The following is a 22,506-nucleotide window of genomic DNA, read 5'->3' as shown; positions in this document are numbered from 1 at the left end:
GGGTACTGCAGGGGCAGAACCCCAAGGTAAAGGGCAGCGGGGTCTGGGAGGGACATGGGGGTGGACTGAGGCAGGTGAGCCCCTGGCCTGAAGAGGGCACTCTGTATGCTGGAAAACAGCTAACTCCCAAGATGACCAGCAGGAGGTGCCACACTGGTGGGGCTTTGCTACAGGTAGCATCTAGACAACCCCATTCAGGACCCATTGTGCTAGGCCCTGCATGAACACAGAACAGAAAGATGGCCCAAGCATAAGACGACAGACAGACATGGCGGAGCACAAGGTAACAGGTTCCACACATGTGGCTGGGGAGAGAAAGGGCAAAAATGAAGTCAAATAGCTGCAACGGACCTTTCAGGGCAAGGATGTATCTTATTCTATAGCTGAAATTCTGAGTTGTGCGTTTTGGAAGCTGGGTAAGGGTGGCTCTATGTATTACATTAAAGTTAACTGCCAAATCAATGTCCATTTTTCTTCTTTACCAAACACAAAGGCAAGCCTGGCTCACTAGAGATGCCAGTGTAAAGTCAGAGCAGACCAATTAAGAGTGCTATTGTGGGAACACTGAAAGTGCCAGTAGCCTCAAAGTCAATGCCGGATTAAAGAATTTTGAGGCCTTGGGCTCTATGGAAAAAAGCCCTCTCCCTGCCCCCGCCCCCCCCCCCCCCCAAAGTGTTCTCCTCTGAGTTCTCAGCTCCCTCCCAGGAGTCCCCCTACTCTTACATGGTCTGATCCCCCTGGCATCTGGGGGAGCACCAAGAGGGGACCCAGTTGCCTAGGGCACAAACCTGCCTATGCATCCCCTAGGGCACCGAAGCTGAGCACTGTTATGACCCCATGTGCCAGGCTGCAAAGCAACAAACTGAAGTTTGTCCGGCCCACCCCCCAGCATGAGTCATGACACGGGGGTGGCTGGACCAAACCTGGTTGTGGCCCAAATAGGGGAACCAACTCCAAGAGGCAGAAAAACTGGGTACTGCCCCACCAGCTTGACCCTCCTCTTCTGCTCGCAAGTGCCCCCCCCACCTGCCTGACCCTCCTATTCCCCTATCTGCGGCCTCCAATCAGCCTGAGCCCATGGGCTCCTACAGCCACCCCCACCCAGAAGCCTCAGCCCAGGGAGCCCCCTACCATCCCCTCCCATAAGATTCTGCCTCCTCCACCCGGGTCCCCACTCCGTACCCCTCCCTGCTGGCGAGCCTCGGGTTTGTCCTGCTTTCTGGGGCCATGAGGAGCCTCAGCTGCCCTGTTTACACGTTGAGGTACTGGCATGCAGAGTAGGAATCAGGTGCTTTGCCAGCAGCGCTCTCAGCACCCATGTGACCTGCACTCCGTAGGAGAAGTAGCCACTGGTGCCTCCTGCACTTGCGCACAGCAACAGATACCAGTTGCAACGTCCCAGGGTTTTTTCCCCACTTGTAACTTACAAATAACTTCTAAGTTACACATGAAAATATCCCTGGCACTTTGGAACTGGCTAGGCAGGTGGACAAAACAGCCAGGCTAGTAAAAAACTGACCAGGTGGCAACCCTAGTCCCAAACCTGGTCATGAGCACCCCAAGATTGGGTGTCCTTGCATTTGCACAGAGCGCACATGGATTAATCCAGTCCTGCACATGCCCTGAAGCCAGCTTGAAAGTTATGATTCATCAAGTGCTTCCTAGTTCTTTCAAGGTGTTCTTGATGCTTTTTCTTTGGTGCCTCCCGCAGTTTTAGCCCAAACTATTGGTCTCCTCCTTTACAGACCATTGGGAGTTATAATCTGAACTTGAGTCAACAGAACTATGCCTTTTGAAGATCTTTATTCTTATTTGTATAGAGTAGCCTCCCCTGGAGACCCGAGTCAGAATCAAGGCCCATGGAACTGGGCACAGTACAGAAAACACATTTAAAAAACACTGTAAGCACTTTGGGGAAAAGGACTAAATCTAAATTAAGACAAGACACAGCAGGAGGGTCTAACAGAGCATTGGAAGAGGTGGAACAGAAAGGAACGCGTGGTTACACAAACTTGCCAACTTATGTTAACGAGGCCAACCAACAACACTCCACCACCACCTACTATAAAGAACACAAAGACAACTCCATGCCACAATCTACCCAGGAATTTGGGGAAGGATTTGATGATATCCTTAAACAACTCCAAGAGAAACTCTACAAAACTCACCCCCCACAAACCCACCCCAGGGACCTTTTACATGCATCCCAAGATATACAAACAAGGGAACCCAGGCAAGCCCATCATATCTGACCACAGCACTCTTACTGAAGGAATATTGGGACTCATGGAAATCATCCTCAAAGCACTCAAAGGGCCAGCTTCCTCCACCAACTCTGCACCATTAACAGCCTCTCTTGCCACCATGGATGTCACTTCCCTATAGCTGCCTACCTCAAATATTTACAAGCCAACGCACAAGCTTCAGATATCCACCCCAAATATTGCCAAACTCATTCATTTCATCGCCATCCGTAACAGTTTAACATTCAACAAACACTTTGCCCAAACCATGCCCAAACATGCCCAAACCATGGGTACTAGGATGGCTCCCCAATACGCCAACCTCTTCATGGGCCACCTTGAAGAAGAATTTCTGGACAAATGCATCATGAAACCAGTGACATACCAGAGATACATCGATTACATTTTCATCCTCTGGACAGATGACAAACTCCCACATAGAATTTCATGGATGGGTGGTGGTTGTTGAAATTATGATGGAAATCTCTCTGGAACACTCCTGTACCAGCATTAACTTCCCAGATACCATGATCAGTTTAAACAATGGAACCCTTCAGACAACTGTACACAAGAAACCCATGGATCACCTCACCTACCTTCATAGATCCAGTAACCACCCCAAACACACCAAGAAATCTGTTATTTACAGCCAAGCACTCAGCTGCCACAGAATATGTTCCAAGGAGAAAGTCTGGGGTGTATACCTTAACACACTCAGAACCACCTTCACCAAACAAGAACACTCCACCAGAGAAGTAGATCACATCATGGAACGGGCCACCCTAAGAGAACCTGCTTCAGAAATAAACCTCCTCCAACTACATACCCCTAGTTGTCACCTACCACCCCACACTGGAACCCATTTGGAGTATCATAAAAAAAAACTAGATGCCACATTCAATGGGAACCCCTGAAAGAAATCTTTCCTGAATCCCCTCTTTTGGCCTTCAGACAATTCCCATCCTCTCCAAACTCATCATCAGAAGTAAGCTCCCCACAGACCAAGACACACCAAAGCAAAGTGGCTCCAGGTCCTGCCAGAACAACAGATGCAAAACCTGCAGACATATCTCCACTGCTACAGTGATCAACACCCGCTTCCCCACCCACCCACAAACACATCTTTCAAGATCTATGGATCCTACACATGCCTATCCCAACATGTGGTGTACCTCTTCCTTTGTACTAAATGGGTGAAACAAGACAGTCACTAATCTCTCAAATGAACTCACATAGGAAAATGAAAAAAAGACAAGAACACCCTATCACCTGTGGGTGAACTCTGTTCACAAAGCAAGCATTCTGTGTCTGACCTCTCAGTTCTCATCCTCAAAGGAAACCTGCATAATCCTTTCAAAAGATGAACTTGGGAGCTTAAATTCATAACTCTGCTAAACACTAAAAATCATGGACTGAACAGAGACACAGGATTTATGGCTTATTACAACAAACACCCCCCCCCATCCTCTTATGTCTGGAGCGGAGTTAACAGGCCACTTCACCTTGAATGGTCCCTGGGAATGTGTTAATTAATTACTTATGCTAAACAATCTGTTCCACTTTATATTTAGCTGTGACACTCTGAATTAGTTTACCAGACCTGAAGGAGAACTTTGTGTAAACTCAAGAGCTTGTCTCTCTCACCAACACACATTGTCCAATAAAAGATATTACCTTACCCACCTTGTCTCTAATATCTTGGGACCAACCTGGCTACAACAACACTGCATACAAGCTTGCCAGTTAGCAACTTTCAAGTAAAAGCAATTGCTTTTTAGACTATAAATAAGCCAGAAATGTTAAGGATTTCAGAAAACTATATTAGCCACCAGATTAGCCATAGTCAGCCGGCCAATTCTTTTTTGAACCCACTTTCCGCCTTCACAACTTCCTCTGGCAATGAGTTCCACAGATTGAATGTGCATTTTGTTTTAAAACTGCTGCCTATTAATTTTGTTGGGTGACTCCAGGCTCTTGTGTCATGTGAAGGGGTAAATAACGCTCACTTAGTCACTTTCTCCACCCCAGTCATGATTTTGTAGATCTCTATCGTATCTCCTCTTAATCATCTCTTTCCCAAGCTGAACAGTCCCAGTCTTTTTAATCTCCCCTCACATGGAAGCTGTTCCACCCCCCTCATCATTTTTGTTGTCCTTCTCTGAACCTTTTCCAATTCCTATATATCTTTGTTGAGATGGGGCAACCAAAACTACACACAGTATTCAAGGTGTGGGTGTACCATGGATTTATATAGTGGCGTTTTGATACTATCTATCCTTTTCCTAATGGTTCTGAGCATTTTGTTAGCTTTTCTGACTGCCATTGTACACTGAGCAGATGTTTTCAAAGAATTATCCACAATGACTCCAAGATCACTTCCTGGAGTGGTAACACCTAATTTTGATCCCATCATTTTATATGTATAGTTGGGATTATGTTTCCCAATGTGCATTACTGTGTATTTACACACACGTTGAATTTCATCTGGCATTTTGTTACCCAATCACCCAGTTTAGTGAGATTCCTTTGTAACTCTTCACTGTCAGCTTTGGACTTAACTATCTTGAGTAATTTTGTATTGTTTGCAAACTTTGCCACCTCACTGTTTTTTCCTTTTTCCAGATCGTTTCTGAATATGTTGCTTAAAAGGTATAAGGAATCAAAAACAAGTTACTATGGCAGTAATGGGGTTTATAAAGCATATATAAATTCAGCTACAAATCACATGCCATAATATCAGAGGTTTTTGGCAAATAAGTCTGCGCTCATCATTCAGATACATTGATAACACAATCTTCATCATAGAGGTGGTACTTTAAGCTCAGAAGCCTCCCTCTAATGTTAGCTTCCTTATCATATATTGTAAGATCCAAGACAGCTGCTATATAATTGGGACAGCCATTTACTCATCTAGTTGGAGAGTAAAAAACCCCCACCAACTGATTTATTTCATTATTTACATGTTCTAGAAATCACAGCCTGGGAACCAGAACTTTCAGACCAGCTGGACAGAGACAGTGGAACTCAGTCTTGCAAGAGGCAAGAATGACTGTGCTCCTCACCACATTCAAAACAAAACATCTCTCACCTTTTTGCTTTGGCTTCCCCTCAAGAAGACACTCAGATATTGTGATGATGTGGGCTGTTCAAGTACCTACACACACATTCCGTCCCCAGATAGTCAAGATTGCAGCAGTAATATCACTGTGATCATGGTAACTCTCACTGCATTCAGGGTCTGAACCAGCTCCCACTGAGGGAGAGTCTTCGAGAGTCTTTCAATGGATCGGGCCATAAGAGTGCAATGGGGAATGTGCAGGAGAGGAGAGAAGGGTACTGTAAGTCATTATACAGAAGTCTTAGCTGGAACCCATAGTGAGTCATCAGCAAAAGCCTACACAAAAAGTCCCCAGGAGAGAAATAAGTGACCAAATCCCCCGTACTGGTTTCTTAAGCAAAGAAGGATGGAGGGAACAGGAAGAAAGGATGGAAAGCAATCAAAGTAAGCAGCTGATACCAGATGTTGGCCTGCTTTTTATAGCGGAGCCATCACTCTGCTGGAGTTACTGCAAAAAACTCATATATACGTTAAACAGACTGGTGGAATACAAATTGGATCGATGCAAAGACGTACTAGAATACAATTATATAGCTAGCCCAACAGCATGTAATACATGCAGTCACATAGTGGTGAAAAGATTAATGGAGCTTAGCAATAGAGTCAGGATTGCACCATTTCTGTTACTTAGCAACAACATGTAGGTAAGGATGCAACAAACCCATGGATACAGACACAGGACTGTGAAACAGTTAAGGTAAACTGCAATGACAGAGGATTCATCTAAAGGGCCCAGGGTGCTATATAACTGAATGCCGACACCACAATTAAACAGCCCCTTGGCCCAAGCCAGCTGGCACAGGCCAACCACAGGTTTTTAATTGCAATGTAGACATACCCTAAGGTATACCTGGCAGGCTAAAGGACAAGCCTGCCCCGATTTCCATTTACCATCCACAGATAAACTGCAAATTGAAATAGTTTAATGACATCTCAGAAGGAGATCTGCCAGTGCACACTTACCAAGGAGTCTTTCCCTGCCCCATTACAAGAGATGTTGCTCCCTTACTGAGTTTTAGTGCAAGTGCAGCTCAGTGCCCTTCCTGACCCTCAGGAAGCAAGCAAGGACCGCAAGTGGCATTACAGGAGTCATTCAAACGGACTCCCTCTCCTTCCTCTGCCTTGCATGACCTCATTTTATGCGGTTACCAATACTTCCCTGGTACTTGATTTTACAGCAGATTCGAGCGCCTGTCGGATTTTAGACTTCTGCATTTCATGGTCACCCTGGTAGAAAAATCTAGTTGTTTCCCTGTGGGTAGCATCTGGCTCAGATGTTGTTTTTAGTAAATACACACATTGTTTGGGAAATTCCTTCTGATTTGTAGATTATGCTGGGAACAGAGAGGCGAGTTCCTCTCCCCCCAATACTTCCTCCAGATTGGAGTGAAATTGGAATTTAGCTTTAGGACAAATTTTGGAGGAAGCCTCTCTGTTTCTGATCAAACCTGATTCTGCATTGGCTACCTCACCCTCCCTCAGTGATTCAGGGCATCCTTTTTTATACTCAGGATAATATGTCCTGATATTAGCCATATCCCAGAAGGCAGTACAAACATTTATCCTCAGCATCGCAATTTTCCTGGTGCCTCTATCATGCACCTTTCTCTCTGTCTCAGAGTTATGTCTCCAAGAAATATCTTCAGGGTTTTAATGTCTAACACCACTTTTCTGTGTCTCACCAGATTCTGTCACTTTAAATTACTCAGGAAGATTAAAAAATGTTTCCTTCTGTCTCTTCTATCCTCAAAGCAATGGCTAAAAACAAAACAACCCACACCACTTAATTCAGATTAAAAAAGAAAAAGCTCTTTTGTCACTCTTCCTCACACAGCCAGCAGTGAAATAAGACTCCACGCATCCTTCCAAAATTCACATGTTTTGGGATCACTCCTATTCAGGGGTTGGCATTCAGGCTAATGGCCATAGTAAAGAACACTTTGGGGAAGGGAGTAGATTCTGGCACTGGGCTTTGGGCTCATCTCCAGGGGCAATCTACCTGGGACAGGCAAAGGTGAAGTCCTCCCCCCTTTCGGGGAGGAAAAAGGAAATACAGCAGCTAGCCAGCTGTTGTTGCTCAGCCCTTTGCTCTGCTTGCCAGCCTCTGGCAGGTCAGCACTGCCACAAAGACACACACAACCAGACGAAAACACAACTGTACGTGATTCAGCAATGTACCCTTCGTAGCTGTGGGAAGGATGTAACAAGACAACCTGCCGCTTACTTTGCCCTGTTGTCTTTGTTGGTCACAGAGCTCCCACCGATCCCCTCTGTCCAATGGCCACAGGCAGCTGGCTGTATGGCAAGCAGCTGCCACCTGCTAGCACAGGGATGGAAGTACTCTGGTGGGTCCATTTTCTCTCTCAATATTAATTCCTCCCCTTAATATAGTGTAAGTGCAGCCTTGCTCTTTAGTTCACCTCCAACCACACACTAGGGAGCCACTGCTCAGGCCTGGATCCGGATGGGCTGCTCACTTGCCATGGGCCGCTCACTTGCCATGGGCCACTTTCAGGTCACTGTTGCACCTGCCCTCGAGTACAAATGCCACAGGCCAGCTTTCAAGTTTAGTCAGCGCCCACCATTGGGCTGGATTTTCCATAGAGCTCAGCTTCTATTTAGGAATCTAAACGAAGTGGCCAAGTTTTCCAAAAGTGCTCAGAGTCCCATGGGAGCGGCTGGGTGCAGAGCTCTTTGGAAAAAATCTGTCCCTAGCTGTACAACTATCCTCTAGATGGTCTCACAAGGATCGTGTCATGAATTTTCCACCGGCTCTTCTATGAGCAATGCAGCCAATGCTGAATATTGCCAAAGACCTTGGCCAAAACATTTTCTAATTGTTGGATCCCTACACCTCACTAGCAAGAGCTGAGCATCTTAATGGGAAACGCTGTTCTGGGACATGGCACTGGACTGTCTTAGTTATCATAAAATGCATCAGTTAAGAAAAGATTCCCTGTTTGGGGGAAAAAACCCTCACATCTGTAAAGTCTCCAAATGTCAGTCCCAGCCATTATTACACTTTCATTAGCTGTAGCTTGGAATTTCTAGTATGACCAATGGCCGGTGGGTGGGTGGGGGCATCTTAATTTGCACATAGTGTTTTTCTCTAGATACCATTTTTAAAATCTATGTTCTCTTGTACTAACCTAATGCAGGCAGAATAGATCAAATCTGAAATATATATAAAGGAATTCTATCTGGATTTAGAGGCCTGAGATGGGATCCGTTAGGATGAGGGCTTGGGCAGGATGAGCAGACAGAGGGTGCGTAGGAAGAAAAGAGAGGAGTCAGAGTTATTCAGAGCCTTGAAGAGAAGGATTAGTAACTTGAATAGGATGAGAAGAGAGGAGTCAGAGTTATTCAGAGCTGTGAAGAGAAGGATTAGTAACTTGAATAGGATGAGAAGAAATTATCGCAGGGAATGGCATGGCCAGAGCAGTGGAGAAGGGAGAGGACTAACCTTTGGGATAGATGGAGCTTGTAGTTGTTATGGTGAGAGATGAACAAGGAGCTGAAAAAGGTGTTAGCAAGAGAGATGGAGAAGAAAAGATGTTATAGAGGGAGAAGTGACAAAACTTTGGAAGAGCTGTTGAAATATGCAACTATTTCCCTTGGTCACTTGATCTTCTAGTCCATTGAATCAAGTATTTTCAATAAAACCTCTATTATGGTTATACATTTCAATGGTGTGTATATGTTTGGAGTATTTTAGGTTATATATAACAACTGGCATAAAAACCCAAGAATCTAAACTACTAATTTATCTACTCTAATCAATTGGAGATTAGAAATAAACTTAACTGGAAACCTAGGGTTAACTATTTTTTTAAATAGCCAGCACACGTGCATGTGTTGACACACGCACAGAAGACAGACAACTATCTATATTACACACACAAAATACCACGTTAAAGAGCATTCAAGTTGCAAAGTCAAGCACTCAAAAGTTAGGAAGTGCCTGAATTAACATTGCCTGTGCAAAAAACTTTATTGGGTTTGTCTGTGAAAAGCACCTGGGAGCATATGCACTGCAACTGGCATATAGGAATTGCACGAGGCTGGAAAGTGCTCAGTACATTGACATGTAGGACTGCTGTAGTGATTTTAGTGTAGATGAAGCCAGAGACTTAGGCTTTTGGCTAGGTCACTTACAGTTCTAGCCCTTCTACGGAACTCAAAATCCACAAGTATGATGAACCATAAACATCTCCCATACCTCTGGGAGATCTACGAAGCAACAGTTTGGCCCTGGTCTGACTTCTCTCCCGAAATCTGTTCTCTCTGCATGCTCCTCTCCCATGGAGCAGGGCTCTTCTTTTAAAGCCCCTCCCTGGAAACCTGCCTTCTGCTCCAGTTGTCTCAATTTAGGCAGACTGTGCCTTTAGTAGGTCATTAACCTCTGCCTTGCTTGGAGGCTCTGGAGCAGATACTGGAAAGTGACAAGCAATCTTAATACAGGCATCATTATGATTTTTTCAGAGGCTTATAACTTGGCCAAATGTGGGCAGATTTTCACTGGGATGCCCAAAGGCACATCTCTGACCCCTTGCCAAATTTCAAGTCCCTGCTCCAAATCTTGGGGGCACAAGAGCTATCCAAAGAAAGGTCACCATAATTTTTTAGCATGGGCAAACCAGTGTGTTTTTCCTGGCCTCATGCTTGGTGATGGTTGAGCCATTTGGGGCTGAAATTAACAATCAGGTGCTCATCATGGATAATTGCAGCCCAAGTGGTTAAAGTTTGGCAAAGGTATAAGCAACTGAAAACAGGGTCTTAGGATGGGAAGTGTCAGTCAGCCTTAATAGGTGGAGCCACCAGCATTACCTAAAATATATTCAGCCCAGCAGAGCCTCTTAGCTAAACCAGACAATGGAGAAAAGCAGAATACTCTAAAGAGTCCAGGAAGGACTTAGCTATACTGATCCAATGTATCTGGTATGCACTTAGATATTATCATGGTAGATCCTACAGAAAAATCCTAAAATAGGCTAAAGTATACTAAGAACATAAGTGACAGGTACATAAATGTAAAACACAATCAAGCAAAAAAACTGTACATATATAACCCTGATCCTGAATCCACTATTCATGTGAGTAATTCTTACTCACGCAAGTAGTTCCACTGACTTCAATCGGATTATTTATTTTAGTAAGGGTTGAAAAAAACGGTTACCCACCTTTTCGTAATGGTTGTTCTTTGAGATGTGATGTCCATTCCATGCATGTGCACCCCAAGTGCATGGTCATAGGAGATTTTTACATTAGCGGTATCTGTCTGACCAGCCATGGCACCCCCTTGAGTGCCATGCTGATGTGCTGGTATATCAGGTGCCGCTGGTCCTGTGCCCTCTGTTCCTTCTTGCCGACAACTCTGATAGAGGGGCAGGAAAGGGAATGGACATGAGCAACACATCTCGAACAACAGTTAGGAAAAGGTGGGCAACCATTTTTTCTTCGAGTGCTTGCTCATCTTGATTCCATTGTAGGTGACAACCAGAATCCTCGAAGGTGGGCTTAAACGTCAGTCTGGCTGAGCAGTGCTCCAAACTGCAAAAGCCAGCATCGTCGCAAGATTGCTGAGTCAGTGCATAATGCGATGCAAACGTGTGGACGGATGACCAGGTCGCAGCCTGACAGATGTCCTGGATTGGCACCTGTGCCAGGAAGGCTGCCGATGATGCCTGTGCCCTAGTCAAATGAGCCATCACAGATGGTGGCAGGGGCACCTTTGCCAGCTCATAGCAGGCCATGATCCAGGATGAGATTTTCTCAGAAGGCAGTAGGAGACCTTTCATCCTGTCCGCCACCACAACGAACTGCGTCGACTTATGGAATGGCTTCGTTCTATCTGTGTAGAACGCCAGTGCCCTCCTGACATCCGGAGTGTGAAGCCTATGCTCCTCCTCCAATGCATGAGACTTTGGACAGAAGTCTGGTAACTGTGTCCTGGCCAGTATGAAACTGTGAAATGACCTTGGGCAGAAATGCCATGTGCAGGCACAGGTGGACCTTGTCCTTGAAGGTGAGCACCCTGATCTCAGACACCCTATGAGCTGATGTTATAGCGACCAGGAAATAAATCTTCCAGGAGAGAAGCAGGTAGCCAGAGGCTCCAAGGAGGATCCCAGGAGCCTGGACAGCACAAGGTTCAAGTTCCAGGGAGGGACAGGGTCCCAGATGTGCAAATAGAGGCGCTCTAGACCCTTTAAAAATCTAGACGTCCTCGGATGGGTGACAAGAGACCTGCCCTGGAGCAGGGGATGCAATGCCGAGATGGACCTTGATGGAAGAGAGGGAACTTGAAGCTTGGGATGCAGCAAGTAATCCAAGATGTCCTGCAGTGAGGTCTGAAGGTGCCGCTCCAAAGCCCAACACACAAGGGTTGAGGGTTTTCTGCTGCTCAGCAAAACCTATTGAACATGGGCCAAGCATGCCTGTTCTTCTGTGCTCAGCCACCCAGGAGCCAAGCCAAGAGATGCAGCATCGTCAGGTTCAGATGCAGCAAGTTGCTGTGTTTATGTGACAGCAGCTCTGGCCAAAGAGGCAGCGGAAGAGGGGCAGCTGCCGAAAGGTCCAGCAGCATGCCGAACCAGCCTGACATGCAGAGGCCACGAGGATAACTCTCACTCTGTCCTTCTTGACTTTCACCAGGACCTTGTGGATTAACAGCAACAACGGAAAGGCATACATGAGTGCCCCCAACCAAGAGATGAGGAAGGCATCCAAAAGGGAACCTCTGTCCAGACCCTGGATGGAACAGAACTTGTGGCACTTCCTGTTCTGTTTGGACACAAACACAAACAGGTCCACCCGGGGAGATTCCCCACCTTTGGAAGATTATGTCGACCAACTCCAGATGGAGAGCCCATTCGTTGCAAGATGAGAAAGTCCTGCTGAGGCGATCTGCCAGGATGTTCCTGGGTCGGTGGACTGCAACCAGATGAATACCATGCTGCACACAAAAGTCCCAAAGGCTGAGAGCCTCCTGAGAAAGGGTCGAGGATCTGGCACTGCCCTGCTTGTTGATGTAATACATCACAGCTGTATTGCCCATCACGACCTGTACCATCTTTCCTCTCAGGTGGGGCAAGATTGCCTGGTAGGCTAGGTGTACCACCCTGAGCTCCCTCACATTGATATGGAAGGCTAGGTTGTCCCATAGCTAGCAGCCCTGGGTGTGTGGCACTCGCCAAGGTGGGCTCCCCAGCCCAGACCTGAAGCATCAGAGACCAGGGTTAGAGACTGGGATGGAGTCGCAAAGGAGACCCCTTGGAGCACTGACCCGGAGTTCAACCACCAGCGTAGGGACAGTAAGACACCAGTAGTATTACACAGGTCAGGGTAGAGGCCGACATTGAATAAAGTGTCCACCTGTTTGGCCATCTCCTCCACCTCAAGGCCCAAGTTCTTGGCCACCTGCCGAAGTAAGGCCTGGTGGTCCTTAAAATCATCAGGCGGGCTGGCCCTGGAGGGTCCCACAACTGTCTCATCCAGGGATGAAGATGGCATCTGTCCCACTGGAGGGGGGCCGTAGTCATCCTCTTCCACCGAGGAGAGTGGCTTAGGGGTGGGCACAGCCTCCTGAGTCTCAGCTTCTGGGAGTGTCTCCGGTACCGGGCTCAGTGCTAATAGCTGGCGCTCTGAGGCAGCCGCTGACAAGTGGAGCAAAGGGGGCATAGCCATGACTGGAACCCCCCGATGCGTTCCAACAAGGCCACTGCACAGGCCACTGGCCCGGCTGCCACTGCCCCAGCACTATTGATGCCGGCTTGGTAGCCCACTCTCACTGCCAGGCTCTAGGCAACGGGCTAAAGTGGCCCTCAGTTCTGGAGGAACCCCCTTCCGGAGACCACGGAGGGGCTGTAGACACCTGAGTCTGCCTTGAGACCACCAATAACGGTGACCGATGCCCTGCACAGAGAGACCGATACCAATGGCATAGAGACTGGGGCCAGTGTCAAGGGGACAAGAGGTGGGAAGGAGAACTCTGCCATGGCATCAGCAACTGGGATTGGAGACGAGACGACAACCTGCAGGATGGTGATCAGTGCCAGTAGTAGAGGGACCGTGCCTCCCTCTTGGCAAATTGTATCAGGACAACTGTGACCATGACACTGGCAACTGATGGCGAGTATCCGCCAACCTGGACAGAGACTCCAGCGTCTGTCAGTGCGGAGGTGCAGAGCGCTTCATTGCCTCAGGGGATTGGCGGCGCTCCACTGTTCCCTAGGGAGCCATATCAGCTGGCTGCTGGGCCTGAACGGGTGGAGACCTGTGCTCCTTCGATGCCTGGGGAATATGCATCAGTGTCGGTGCAGCAGGGGAGTCAGTCCAGTACTGCTTGCTGGAGTCAGAGGAGGACCCTTTACTGGGCCAACAGCCCCAACTGGAGAGGGCCGACTGTGGGGCTCCAGGGTAGGCGGACGGCCCGAGGCAGTTACTTTGCCCGCTGCCACCTGGCTTTTCTTCACCAGTGCCAGGAAGCCGTGTTTTCTCACCTTCTTTTTTGGTACCGGCGACGAGGAGCGGTGCCAGGCAGAGCCTGGTGCCGGTGGTGCACTTCTCACTGATGCCAAGGTGCTCAGTGACTTGTGCCGAGACGGCTCAGACACCAGATGGAGGGCAGGCTCCGTAAGGAGAGCCCAGAGTTGAATATCCTGCTCTTGTTGTGTGCTGGGCCGAAAGTTCTTACAGATCCAGCACTTGTCTTTGACGTGTGCCTCCCACAAGCACTTGAGACAACTGCCCGATATCAAGTGGTACCAGAACATCCCAGTATCAAGGATTGTACAAAAACATTCCCCAAGGATAACAGGAACACACTTACCCCTCCTAAAAAGATAAGGTCAGGATGACAGTATGTAATAGAAATGTTTTGATTGAACCAACATGTACAAGGTGATGGGTGATAACTAGTCACGTCAGGGGGCAGTAACTAACTATGTCAGAGGGGCAGTACATAACCGGTTTGTAGGAGGGTATAAAGATGTATTTCAGAGGGAGTGTCTTTGTCTAGCCTAGGAAGGAATGGAAAGTCCCACCATTCACTGAGCTGGTCCATTGTTACAGGCATACATGTATTCATGGTCCAGCAGAGCCTGCGGGATACTAGTACCATGCTTCGTCGACAATAAACCTGGCCTGGTGTCTTCGTACCTTAACGGATCTTGTGGTCATTGGGTAGTTCCTTCGAAGTCTGCCATGCCGGCTGTCTGCGCAGAGCTGGGGCAGCACACCAGAGGGAACACACACAGCCAAACTTCTGAGCACAAACAGCACTGGTCAAAATAAACCAAATATGGTACAGAAATCCCCTGTGAAAACCTGTACTTATAACAGATGCAAGTCTCAATGGCTCAGTCATAAGAGTCTAAAACCAAGGACGATAAGCTTCCCAAATCACCAGCTTTTCCCTTTCAGAAATACGAGCCAGATTCTCAGCTGCTGTCAGTCGGTGTAGCTCTAGTGACTTCAGAGGAGTTGTACCCATTTACACCAGCTGAGAATCTGGTCCTATTTTTTCTAGGCTCACCAGCTCATTCATTTCATTGCACTATTTAGTAATAGTCCATTTATCTGCTGTATTCCAGCATCTTGAGATAGTTCTCTTAGCAATTGCAGATGCTTTTAACAAAAACTCCCTTGCAGGATTATTAGAACCTCCATTTGACCCCAAATCTTCTCAAACAGAAATCAGAGTGTCGTTAGGGGTGTTGCTATGGAGAGCCATGTTCTTTCTTTTGCTAAACTCTTAACAACACTTAAGCATCTAGTATCCTCTTATTCAAAGCTGCCTCTTTTAGTAATTCTAACATAAAGCAGATTCTCTTGTTGCAACGTCTCTTCTTCTACCTAGTATCAAAACAGCCGGAAAAGATCTTTTGTTGTATTAACCAAAGTGTAATTACAAGTGATTTTTTTTTCAATGTTATGTCAAATATTCTCCCATCTCTTTGCTAGAATGTCAATATCAGCAGTATGAGCCCGGTGAAGACATTTTTACAAATTCACTTGGACTATAGTCATGCATCTTATATGTTCACTTTCTCAGAATATTCTAGCAAACAAGTTTATTGGCAGGAATATTAGTGGAACCAGCTAGTTTTAAGCAAATACTGAAGTATACACAGAGAAAGTTCATTCTGAACTCATAATTGCAAGCATTTGCACTGCGGCATGATTCTAAGAATTAAAGGGAACAGGACCTATGTAACCAATACAATCTAGCCAGCACAGCTCTAGTTTAAATAATATCAACTACTCAAAATGAACAATTTACAGGCCAAAAATCATTCATGGAAATTTGGCAGATAATTGTTAATAACAAATTCAAGATAAAAAATTAAGCTGCCTGCAGACAATTCATTAAATAATTTTTTTGCTACACGTTATTTGCCCAGCTTCGCCTCGCCCCCTCCTCCCCCGCCCCCAGCAAACCTGATGTATTTATTGTGTTAAAACAACTTAACACCTTCAATAAAGAATTACAAATATTGGACATAATCAAAACCTTAGAAAAATATTAGCATTTCTTTAAAGTTGGCAACTGGTTCAAGTTTCCTGTGGTGTATTAACTGAACATTTGTGTTATAGCCATTCTCATGTTTAGATATTTCTAATGTTGTTATCTTTGTAAATGGATCTCTCTAGTGGCTATTCATTTGTTCAGAGTGAGTTTGTAATGGGGTGGCACCAACTTCTCGTGAGCACCCCACCCATCCCCCAGCTGGGTGCATCTGCACCTCTTTCAGTCTGTGGTGACCCCTTCTGGCAGTTTCTCTGGCGGTTTCTAGGTACTCAGCTCTCTGGCCAAGTCACAGACAGTCTGTATGGAACACAACTCAAACAGACCCCTTCTGGGGTCTTAGTATAACAAAGTCTTTATGCGCTCCTGGCCCTGGTAGGGGGCCATGCCCCCAGGGCTTCCTCCCAGGAGACACTTTGCCCACTCTGGTCTGTTCTGGCCCCAACTCTCCAGCTGGGCCTCTTACAGTTCAGCTTCCCTTCTGGAGTTTATCACTGTCCAACTGTAGGCCACTTCCCCAGTGGCTTATGGGGACAGGACCTGGGCCCGCCCACTACACCAGGTCCCAGCCCAGGGACCCTAAGAATAGCAGCCACACACCACTGTGTCCCTTTAACTAAAGTGCTTTTAGTTCCCTCTGTCACTTCTCCATGGCGCCAGCCTCCACCAATGCTTCACCCTTACCTCAGGGGTGTTCTACATTCAGACCCAGCAGCCAGCCAGGAGCTTACTCTCACTCCCAGTAGCACTGAGCTGACTAACTCTGGGCTGCGCTGTGGCTTCTTTTATACTAGCCTGAAACCCACTGATTGACTAGCTCCTTGCAGCCTCCCCTCCTGATTGGCTGCATCCCACACAGCCTCTCTAGGCTGCTTGGAGGACTTAGCTCCACTACTCTTTTCCTGGGACAGACGTAGCGGGACTCTGAGGCCTCCAGCAGGGAGACTCTGGGCCTAGTCCACCCTGTCACAGAGTTATTTCAATGAAGGGCAAGAATAACTTGTGTTATGATTGTGTCAAACAACAACAATAACAACATATAAAGAAGCCACATGGACACAGGTGGGTCCCAAATAACCAGGTTAACTAAATACACACAAACAAGCCATGCTAGCTATATACACTTGGCTGGTCTGTCCGGTTTCTGTCCACTTCTAAAACACAGAACACAGTGAGCATCACTAGAAGGCTCACACAGTATTCCTGTGCACTTGATAACTCATACTCCTGAAACAGGATAAAGTGCATTACAAAAATCAAAAATCACTATGTTTCAAATGCTTCCATATCATTGTCCTTTTGGAGCTCCACTGTTATGTAAGATGGAGACAAGAGTGCCTGGAGCTTAGCACTCCTTAAGATATGGCAGAATCCTTCGGATCTTCAATTAAATTAAATCTTTAATGGTGTTTGCTTTTCAGGAAACATCTGTGAATCTGGTGCCAGAATTTGATGTTGGCATTTATAAAATTAACTCATGGGACTATCTTCTTCCTAAAATTATGTACATGTAACTCCCATTGATTTCAACAGGAGTTTTGCATGCATATGACAGGGAAGAATTTGACCTCACATGGACTGTTAGTCCAAATTTTACTGTGAATTACAGTGAGCACACATTCGCTGCAGAGAGATGTGGTAGCTATGGAGGAAGGAGCACACCCTTGTATTTGCCTTTACACTTTGCACAGCCCATAGCCCCATTTCCACGGAATGAGGGTGGTTTTGTTCCCCACTGTGCTGTGCCTTGTAGGGAACTTACTGGGCAATAACTTTAGCAGCATGAGTTGGCACCATCTGACTGTTTTTGAGATAATTTCTTCATGTGTGTTGTTCTGCTGAAATATTCATGGGGATCTGGCAACATGTTTGTGACGGTCTAACTAGAAAGCTGAAAAAGGATTTTCTGTTACAACAGCTGCTCTGTGCGTTCTGGGACTTTCGGATGGCTTAGGGTTTATTGTATTAAGTTTGAAATCCAAAGCGTGCAGTTGGCATTAGTTGTCGCTGAAGCTCAGAAACTGCAACATTGGGTATCCTCATTTCTCCAAGTATCTAATTTTAATCAGATTACAAATAACAAGAAGCCTGAGGCACCTGCCTCTCACACTATTTACTTGGCGTTCCAAATGGTAAACACCTCTCAGGATTTGGCCTTCCCAATTTGGAAGGGTGGTCTAGTGCTTTGGGTCCTAGCTGCGGACTTGGGAGACCTGGGCAAGCCACTTAGTCTTTCCCGGCCTCAGTTTACAAATGGAGATAACAGCACTTCCCCACAAAAAGGGTTTTGTGAGAATAAATACACCCAAGATTGTGAGGTTTTCAGACACTATGGGAATGGGGTTTATATAGTATCACAGAAATGTAGGACTAGAGGGACCTTGAAGGTACAATGGTGGGGATTCCACAACCTTCCTTAGGAGTCTATTCCAGAACTTAACTACCCTTATTGTTAGTTTTTCCTAATGTCTAATTTAAATTCCCCTTGCTGCAGATTAAGCCCATTACTTTTTGTCCTACCTTCAGTGGACATGGAGAATAATTGATCATTGTCCTCTTTCTAACAGCCCTTAACTGATTTGAAGACTTATCAGGTCCCCACTCAGTCTTCTTTTCTCAAGATTAAACATGCCCAGTTATTTAACTTTTCCTCAGAGATCAGGGTTTCTAAACCTTTTATCGTTTTTGTTACTGTCTTTTGTACTCTGATTTGTCCAATTTTTTCCTAAAGTGTGGTGTCCAGAACTTGGCACAGTACTCCAGGTGAGGCTTCATCTGCCTAAGTGAATGGAGGGCGGGGATAGGAAAAGCACCCCTCAGACTTATGGACTTACATATAAAAGAAGGAGGAGCTGTGCACTGATGTCTCACAATGGGTTCCGTGCCATTTTCTATAGCTGGCTTCGATCGGTGTCTGCCTGGATTTTTTGGCACTTGTTATGTTTGAGGAAAGTGAACCCTTTTCTAAGCCATATGTCCGTGTGGCAGCAGAGGAGGCTACATCGTTATGAATTCTCTTTCTAAGATGGAAGGATGGTCCTGTGGCTCAGGCAAGAGATGGAGTCTTGAGAGGTCTGAGTTCAACTCTTGGCTGTACCAAAGACTTCATGTGTGACCTTTGGCATTACTAAGGGCCTGATTTGGCAATGTACTCAAATGTAAGCAGGGCCTGGAGGAGCTCTCCCCTGACACCTAGTGATGAACTTGGGGGGAGCCTCAGGAGCAGACTGTATTTGCATAGACATGCCTACTCCGCCGAGGGGATCAGCAGACAGACCTGCGCTGCCAAAGTGATCTGTTTTGGGTTAAAACTCACATTAGTTTGGTCCGATGGTCCAGTGACATCTACACCGAACACATCACCGGCCACCAAAGTACCAGGAGACGTGAACCAGAGCGACGTCATGCACCGACTACAAGAAAGAGACTGAGAGACTTTTTCCATTGGACCATACGAACTGGAACTATAAACTCACTGAACGTTAAATCTCACCAAATGAGGGTCAAAACATCCTCACCATCGTATCCACTCATTATACGCCACACCTGAACAAAGCCATCATATGAACAACATACCCTCATATCTCAATGTCTGTACTTTGACCCGCTAACCTTTTACCCCAATCGGAGATATTGCAGATTATGTATTCCTTACGCCATCTGATCTTAAACCGAACTTTGCACCCCTTGATAATCTGTATGTTATTCCCTGATAACCAGAAACTTCTACGCTTAAACTCTGTACCGTTCACATTTTTTTAAAACATCATTTTAATAAAATTTTTAAACTTGAATACAGGAGTAATTAAATGTTATGATCCTTACTGACAGGTTTCAGAGTAACAGCCGTGTTAGTCTGTATTCGCAAAAAGAAAAGGAGTACTTGTGGCACCTTAGAGACTAACCAATTTATTTGAGCATGAGCTTTCGTGAGCATCCGATGAAGTGAGCTGTAGCTCACGAAAGCTCATGCTCAAATAAATTGGTTAGTCTCTAAGGTGCCACAAGTACTCCTTTTCTTTTTATGATCCTTACTGTATGCGTAAAGGGCAGGAGGACTGTACTTTAGCATGCCCTGATGAAGGGGGTCACAGTCACTCACCAAGCAGGGGTAGTGATGCCAAATGCAAGTACAGGGCTGGGGGTGGGGTGGGCATAGTTATTGCTATGTGATGTGTGGACCTGTTTAAAGGGTCCCAGAAACCCTTTGACCCTCCCCCCTCCAGGGTTTAAAGACAATACTCACTAGACTGACATGAGAGCCCTGGTTCTTTTTCAGTGATCATTAGAGCTGAACTCACTGATAAGCTAATTTTAGGGGGGGGCTGAATGTTACACCTGGTATGGAGACAGCACTGTGGTGAAAAGACAATGCGGAAGAAGTACCAGCAGCAGCAGCGAGTTTCCCAACTACCTGAAGAAATCACTAAAGAGCTGAAATCACTGAACTGGACGAAGTGGGAGAACCCCAGAACCTGGCACCGCAGAGGGAGGCGGCAGTGATGGTGGCAGCTGTGATCAGCAGCATCAGTGGCAGCAGTAGTGACAACAACAAGCAGCAATGGTGACATGCAGCGGCAGTGACAGAGGCACAGAAAGCGATCGACAATGGCAGAAACCTCTGAGGAGCAGAGGCATCACTTCAGGGGTGGGAGGCAAACCCACCCAAGTTTTCCCAGATTGATGGGTGGGAGATCAAGCCACTTCTGTTTTGTATTGTTCAGAAGAACCTGGCTATTGAACCTGGCCCTTTTTGCTGCTGACCCCACCTGGCACAAGGGCTACATGTAACTGTAAACATGTCAGTGCAATAGGGTAACAAAGCGGGACTCACCACCGCGGTGCCTCCTGCTGGCCATCCTAGGAATTAGGTCTCTGCCCTTTCAGTCCACCTTCAGCTAGTAGTGTCACCCCTGCTGTCTTCGCTCTTTGGTCCTGTATCACTCCGTGGACCACAGCATCCTCTTCTGGGCATGATTCTCCAGTTGTGTCCCCACTCTGGTATCTCCCCACTTCCGGGGGGCCGGCAGTCCTTAGTCCCGCCACTTGCCTCAGCAGCCAACTGCAGTCCACGGTCCAGCCCCTTGCCTCAGGGGCAAACTGCAGCCACTCTTCTCATTGGCAAATGGAGTGCAAGGAGGGGAGGACCCAGGCCCACCCACTACTCTGGCTCCCAACCCAGGGGCCCTATAGCTGGCAGCCACCTACTGCCCTCCTCCAACCTGCTGCCTGTTTTCCCTGGGCCACTTCCCCCATAGCCCTAGCACCCTCTCAGCCCTTATAGCAAGGCCCCAGCCTGGCAGTGGTCAGCCAGCAGCTCACCCTCACCCTCGCACTCTGCTGCCCCTGCCCCTGCCCCGTGCTGCTTTATCTATGGTGCTTCTTCAGTCAGTCCTCCTCCCTTGCCTTCCAGGGAGAGACTCCCCTCTGCTCTCATGAGCAGCCCTTTATGTATGGCCCTCACCAGCCCTGATTGGCTGCTCCAGCAAGCCTTCCCCCACTTGGTGGGTTCAATAAGCCCTTTCTTGATTCGTGGGTTCTGCACAGCCTCCCTGGTGCTGCTTTTAATCCCTTCTTCTCCCTGTGTGGGGCAGCCGCCCCACCACAAATAGCCTCAGTATCTCAGCATGGTCAGCTGGGATCTGGGGCAAAAATTGGGGATTGGTACTGCTTAGAGCTAGATGACCTCCTGAGGTCCCTTCTAACCCTGATATTCTATGATTCTATGAACGTAGCACAGAGGGAACCACCAGGGTACAGGGTCAGCTCCTCTCAGGTCTGCGGGTAATGTGGAGGGGAAGAGAGGGACTAGGACCTGGCCTCCTTCCCACTCCTCCCTGCCTACTTTGTAGAGATCAGTGCTGCCAGCAGGACTAAGCATGCAGAGACCTTGTGCTCCAGTACTCCTCTTGTGTCTGGTCCCAAGGGTCACTGATGCTTTTGATTTAATTTGCGTTCCATCAGAGACCATCATGGTAACAAGATGACTAAGAACAAGAGAGACTCAACTAGCATAAATACATCCCAGTTAATACAGGACTTGCATGTGTGCCAGGGATCCTTAGAACTGGAAGGGAAGTTGGTATTAACATGAGACCACGTGAAAACAGTGACAATTAGTGCCTGGTATTGCAGGAATTGGCCTGATTTCACAAGGGGAGAAATGAAACAATGGTTCAGTAAGGCTGGCTGAAAAGTGGGGACAGGGAGAACTGGGAAAGTTTCAAAATTGTTTTCTATTCTAAGGGTTAGAAATGAACCCTTTTCCCCCCAAAAAATTCACAATTTCCCCAAAATGGCAATTTTTCAACCCCAAAACCCCCTTCTCATTAAACAGTTTTTGACCATCTGTACTATTCAGAAATGACATTACTGACAATTCTAACACACTCTCATTGTCAGCTGTATCATCATAGGCACTGACCTGGTCCAGGTTTATATTCTTCTTCAGTCTTTCACTGTGATGCTGTCTCTCCTTTTGCCCTAAAAGTAAGCATATGAAACCGTGTGTGTTGAACAAACTGTCAGAGAGGGAGGTTTCCCCAAGCTCTAACGATATTTTAGCAGTTTTCAAAGTAGAGCATGAACATACAACAGAGTGTCCTCTAGGAGAGGAA

The sequence above is a fragment of the Eretmochelys imbricata genome, chromosome 5, assembly GCF_965152235.1.
Source record: "Eretmochelys imbricata isolate rEreImb1 chromosome 5, rEreImb1.hap1, whole genome shotgun sequence".
Classification (NCBI taxonomy): Eukaryota; Metazoa; Chordata; order Testudines; family Cheloniidae; genus Eretmochelys; species Eretmochelys imbricata.
Note: the sequence above shows the minus strand (reverse complement) of the source record.